The following is a 6,577-nucleotide window of genomic DNA, read 5'->3' as shown; positions in this document are numbered from 1 at the left end:
GCCCCTCCCCGTCAGTCAGATAGCCGTGCGTTAACGTTTCACCTCTGCTGTTCATGCAGCGTGGAGCCAAGACAAAGAGGGGCGCATGCTGGTGCTCACTGCCCCCTCCTATCACTCTTATGCATGTACCCCGGCCCATCCCCCAATCTCCCATCTTCATCCCCAACCCCCACCCCCCACACCCCCCCTCACCCCCCCCCCACCACACCCCACCACCCACACCCCCTCACCCACACCCCCCACACCCCACACCCACCCCCCACCCCCACCCCCACCCCCACACCCCCCCCCCACCACCCCCCACACCCCCCCCACCCCCACACCCACACCCCCACACCCCCCCCCACATCCCCCACCCCCACCCCCCCCACCCCCCCTCACCCCACCCCCCACCCCCCCACCCCACACACCCCCCCCCCACCCACCCACCCCACCCACCACCCCCACTCCCCCCCACCCCTCACACCCCCTCACCCCCACCCCTCACCCCACCCCCTCATCCCCCCACCCCACCCCCTCACCCACCCCACAACCCCACCCCCACCCCCCCCACACCCCTCACCCCCCCCCACCCACCCCACACCCCCCTCACACCCCACCCTCACACCCCCTCATCCCCACCCCCACACCCCACTCACACCCCCCCCTCACACCCCCTCACCCCCCCCACCCCCTCATCCCCACCCCCTCATCCCACCCCCATCCCACCCCTCACACCCCCTCATCCCCCACCCTCACACCCCCTCATCCCCCACCCCACACCCCCTCATCCCCCACCCCTCACACCCCCTCATCCCCCACCCCTCACACCCCCTCATCCCCACCCTCACACCCCCTCTCCCCCACCCCCCTCACCCCACCCTCAACCCCCACCCCTCATCCCCACCCCCTCAACCCCCCACCCCTCACACCCCCTCATCCCCACCCCTCATCCCCACACCCCCTCATCCCCCCACCCCTCACACCCCCTCATCCCCACCCCCTCATCCCTCACACCCCTCATCCCCCACCCCTCACACCCCCTCATCCCCCACCCCTCACACCCCCTCATCCCCCCCCCACCTCACACCCCCTCATCCCCCACCCCTCACACCCCCTCATCCCCCACCCCTCACACCCCCTCATCCCCCCCCCCACCCCCCCCCCCACCCTCACACCCCCTCATCCCCCACCCTCACACCCCCTCATCCCCCACCCCTCACACCCCCTCATCCCCCACCCCTCACACCCCCTCATCCCCACCCTCACACCCCCTCATCCCCACCCTCCCCCCACCCCCCCTCCAACCCCCACCCCGTCAGCCCCCTTACCCACCAACCCCGCTCACCCCCTCATGCTCACCCCCTCATCACCCCCCCTCACGCACCAACACCCCCCATCACCTCCTCCCACAGCAAGACCCCCTCATCATCCGCCCTCCTACCCTCCCCCCCACTGCCGCCGTGCCCCTCCCCTCCTCACCATTGCCCCCCCCTCTGTGCTGTGCCTCATTGCATCCCATGTGCTGGATGTCAGCTGTTGGGGTGGGAGCTGGACGTGCATGGTGGGAAAGGGGCCATGTCCACACCGGCCGGGGCAGGGGGGAGAGGGGGGCAGGGGGAGAGGGGAAGGGGGGCAGGGGCGGGGGGGTGGGAGCGAAGGGGAAGGGCAGGGGGGCCGGTAATGGATAAAGTGGGGCTGGGGCACAGAGTGACGGGGCAGTCCAGGGTTACACTGCCCGGGGCAGTGGGTAGAGGACAGGGGTAGAGAGGGGCTGTGGGCAGAGGGGCTGTGGGCAGAGGGGGCCGGCGGGTTAGGGGCAGAGGGGGAGGGGGGCTGTGGGCAGGGAGGGGCTGGGGGCAGAGGGGCGGGGCAGGAAGGGGTGGGGACAGAGGGGGAGGGGGGCAGTAGGTAGAGGGCTGTGGGCAGAGGGGGAGGGGGCTGTGGGCATGGAGGGGCTGTGGGCAGAGGGGGAGGGGGCTGTGGGCAGGGGCTGGAGTGACCAGTCAGCCCATGGTTCTGTCAGCCTCTCCCACAAGGTGAACATTGTACACAGAGCCCCAGCCTCTCCCACAGGGTGAGTCCTCACGTGCACAATGAGCCCCAGCCCCAGGCTCTCCCATAGGGTGACCTTCAGTTGTACAACACACAAACCAACCTTCCTCCCACCTCTGACTCCATCTACACCTCACGCTGCTCGGCAAGGCCAGCAGCATCATCAAGGACCAGTCTCACCCCGCCCGGCCACTCCCTCGTCTCCCCTCTCCCATCGGGCGAGAGGTACAGAAGTGTGGAGACGCACACCTCCAGATTAGAAACATAGAAACATAGAAAATAGGGGACAGTTTCTTCCCGGCTGTTAGCAGGCAACTGAACCGTCCTGTAGGACTGTGTCCACACTGGCCGGGACAGGGGGCAACCAGAGAGCAGGGCTGAACTACTAGCTACCTCGTTGGAGACCCTCGGACTATCCTTGATGGGACTTTGCTGGCTTGACCTTGCACTGAACGTTGTTCCCTTTATCCTGTACACTGTGGACTGGCACTATTGTAATGGTGTATTGTCTTTCTGCTGACTGGTCAGTCAGCACACAACAACAGCTTTGCACAATGCCTAGCTAGGTACACGTGACAATAACCTCAACTGTACTAAACATGACAGACGTTACACACGTTACACACGTCCCCTCTGGCTGCACCTGATCCATATCCCTGCAGACCCATGAGCCTGCCCCTTACACCCCACTACTGTATCTGCCTCCACCCCCACCCCTGGCAATGTTTCACACCCCCACCCCCACCCCTGGCAATGTTTCACACCCCCACCTCCACCCCCACCCCTGGCAATGTTTCACACCCCCACCCCTGGCAATGTTTCACACCCCCACCACACCCATTATTATCTGAATGGTGTCAAGTTAGGAAAAGGGGACGTACAACGAGATCTGGGTGTCCTAGTGCATCAGTCACTGAAAGGAAGCATGCAGGTACAGCAGGCAGTGAAGAAAGCCAATGGAATGTTGGCCTTCATAACAAGAGGAGTTGAGTATAGGAGCAAAGAGGTCCTTCTGCAGTTGTACAGGGCCCTAGTGAGACCGCACCTGGAGTACTGTGTGCAGTTTTGGTCTCCAGATTTGGGGAAGGATATTCTTGCTATTGAGGGCGTGCAGCGTAGGTTTACTAGGTTAATTCCCGGAATGGCGGGACTGTCATATGTTGAAAGACTGGAGCGACTAGGCTTGTATACACTGGAATTTAGAAGGATGAGGGGGGATCTTATTGAAATTAATGAGATTATTAAGAGATTGGATCGCTAGAGGCAGGAAACATGTTCCCAATGTTGGGGGAGTCCAGAACAAGGGGCCACAGTTTAAGAATAAGGGGTCGGCCATTTAGAACTGAGATGAGGAAAAACTTTTTCAGTCAGAGTTGTGAATCTGTGGAATTCTCTGCCTCAGAAGGCAGTGGAGGCCAATTATCTGAATGCATTCAAGAGAGAGCTAGATAGAGCTCTTAAGGATAGCGGAGTCAGGGGATATGGGGAGAAGGCAGGAACGGGGTACTGATTGAGAATGATCAGCCATGATCACATTGAATGGCGGTGCTGGCTCGAAGGGCTGAATGGCCTCCTCCTGCACCTATTGTCTATTGTCTACTGCGTACAGAAAAGCTGCCGGCACATTCCCTCCAGTGTTGGACATTTCCACCCTGGGGAAAAGGTTGTGACGCCTTTGCCTCACATAATACAGGCCCTTCAGCCCACCGAGTCCGCACTGACCAATGGTCACCTCGTACACTAGCACTATCCCACACACACTAGGGATCATTTTACTGAAGCCAATTAACCCACAAACCTGCCTGTCTTTGGAGTGTGGGAGGAAACCAGAGCACCCGGAGAAAACCCACGCAGGTCACGGGAGAACGTGCAAACTCCGTACAGACAGCACCTGTAGTCGGGATTGAAGCTGTGTCTATGGCGCTGTGAAGCAGCAACTCTACCGCTGTGCTACCGTGCTGCCCCTAACTGCTATTGGGAAGCCCCTCAACTCCTGATGTTCCAGAGGCAACAATCGAAGTCTGTCCCCCTGTAGCTGAACCTTGTAATCCAGGCAGTGTCTGGTGAACCCCCTCTCACCCTCCCCACCCTCCCCACCCTCCCCACCCTCCCCACCCTCCCCACCCTCTCCACCCTCCCACCCTCTCCACCCTCCCCACCCTCCCCACCCTCCCCACCCTCCCCACCCTCTCCCCCCTCCCCACCCTCCCCACCCTCCCCACCCTCCCCACCCTCTCCACCCTCCCCACCCTCTCCACCCTCCCCACCCTCCCCACCCTCCCCACCCTCCCCACCCTCCCCACCCTCTCCACCCTCCCCACCCTCCCCACCCTCTCCCACCCTCCCACCCTCTCCACCTCTCCACCCTCCCCACCCTCCCCACCCTCCCCACCCTCTCACCCTCCCCACCCTCCCCACCCTCCCCACCTCCCCACCCTCCCCACCCTCCCCACCCTCTCCACCCTCCCCACCCTCCCCACCCTCTCCACCCTCCCCACCCTCCCCACCCTCCCCACCCTCCCCACCCTCTCCACCCTCTCCACCCTCCCCACCCTCTCCCTGTAACTGAACCCTGTAATCCAGGCAGTGTCTGGTGAACCCCCTCTCACCCTCCCCACCCTCTCCACCCTCCCACCCTCTCCACCCTCCCCACCCTCCCCACCCTCTCCACCCTCCCCACCCTCCCCACCCTCCCCACCCTCTCCACCCCTCCCCACCCTCCCACCCTCCCCACCCTCTCCACCCTCCCCACCCTCTCCCTGTAACTGAACCCTGTAATCCAGGCAGAGTCTGGTGAACCTCCTCTCACCCTCTCCATAGCCTCCACACCCTTCCTGTAATGGGGTGAGCAGAACTGCACACAACACTCCAAAGATAGACACAAAATGCTGGAGTAACTCAGCGGACGAGCAACATCTCTGGAGAGAGGGAATGGGTGACGTTTCGTGTCGAGACCCTTTAGTCTGAAGAAGGGTCTTGACCAAAATGTAACGCATTCCTTTTTGTGTCTACCTTTGGTGTAACCAGTGTCTACAGCTCCTTCCAACACAATACTCCAGGTACGCTGAGATAAGGTCCTCTAGAGCAGCATCATGCCTTCCTGGCCCCACCTGTGTCAGCTCTCCACTCACGCTCCGATATACTATTGCAAACTCTGCAAGAGTGCAGCCCGTACTGGCAGCGGTGTTGCAGTGCTCTGTACAGTGTGTGGGTAACGCGGGCAGTGTGGTGACTCTGTACAGTGTGTGGGTAACGCGGGCAGTGTAGTGACTCTGTACAGTGTGTGGGTAAAGCGGGCAGTGGTGACCCTCTGTACAGTGTGTGGGTAACGCGGGCAGTGTGGTGACGCTCTGTACAGTGAGTGGGGAACGTGGGCAGTGTGGTGACGCTCTGTACAGTGTGTGGGAATGTGGGCAGTGTGGTGACTCTGTACAGTGAGTGGGGAACGTGGGCAGTGGTGACCCTCTGTACAGTGTGTGGGTAACGCGGGCAGTGTGGTGACGCTCTGTACAGTGTGTGGGTAACGCGGGCAGTGTGGTGACTGTACAGTGTGTGGGGAACGTGGGCAGTGTGGTGACGCTCTGTACAGTGTGTGGGGAACGTGGGCAGTGTGGTGACGCTCTGTACAGTGTGTGGGGAACGTGGGCAGTGTGGTGACGCTCTGTACAGTGTGTGGGGAACGTGGGCAGTGTGGTGACGCTCTGTACAGTGTGTGGGGAACGTGGGCAGTGTGGTGACGCTCTGTAGTGTGTGGGGAACGTGGGCAGTGTGGTGACGCTCTGTACAGTGTGTGGGGAACGTGGGCAGTGTGGTGACGCTCTGTACAGTGTGTGGGGAACGTGGGCAGTGTGGTGACGCTCTGTACAGTGTGTGGGTGACGCGGGCAGTGTGTGATCCTTGTTCACGTGACGTGGTCACAGCTGATCCACATTATTCAGCGGCCTTTAAATCCCTGCTCCTGCACTTCACCCTGTAACCCCACCTTGCTTTTGGCACTGCACTGGTCTGGCACTGCGCTGGTCTGGCACTGGACTGGTCTGGTCTGGCACTGCACTGGTCTGGTCTGCACTGCACTGGTCTGGTCTGGCACTGCACTGGTCTGGCACTGCACTGGTCTGGCACTGCACTGGTCTGGTCTGGCACTGCACTGGTCTGGCACTGCACTGGTCAGCCGTCCACACCCAGCTTCAAACCCCTGTGGTTTTGGCCATCCACTCAGGCCATGTGGACACGGACCTTTCACTGACCAGACACCTCCGCCCCAGCCCACCTGCCCATCTCCCTCACACCCTAGCCCAGCCACGTGCCCCTGTCCAAGCCCCTTCTAAACGCTGTTATAGTACCTGCCTCAACTGACCTGAACCTTCCCCTGCTCAATGCAGCTCCCCCTCCCCCTCTCCCCCCCCCCACTCTCCCCTCCCCCCCTCCTCTCTCTCCCCCTCTCTCTCCCCGGTCCCTCTCCCCCCCCTCCTCCCCCTCCCCCCTCCCCTCTCCCCACCCCACTCTCCCCCTCCCCCCCTCCTCTCTCTCCCCCTCTCTCTCC

The sequence above is a fragment of the Rhinoraja longicauda genome, chromosome 1, assembly GCF_053455715.1.
Source record: "Rhinoraja longicauda isolate Sanriku21f chromosome 1, sRhiLon1.1, whole genome shotgun sequence".
Classification (NCBI taxonomy): Eukaryota; Metazoa; Chordata; class Chondrichthyes; order Rajiformes; family Arhynchobatidae; genus Rhinoraja; species Rhinoraja longicauda.
The sequence above is the reverse complement of the archived record's forward strand: the minus strand, read 5'-3'. Positions refer to the sequence as shown.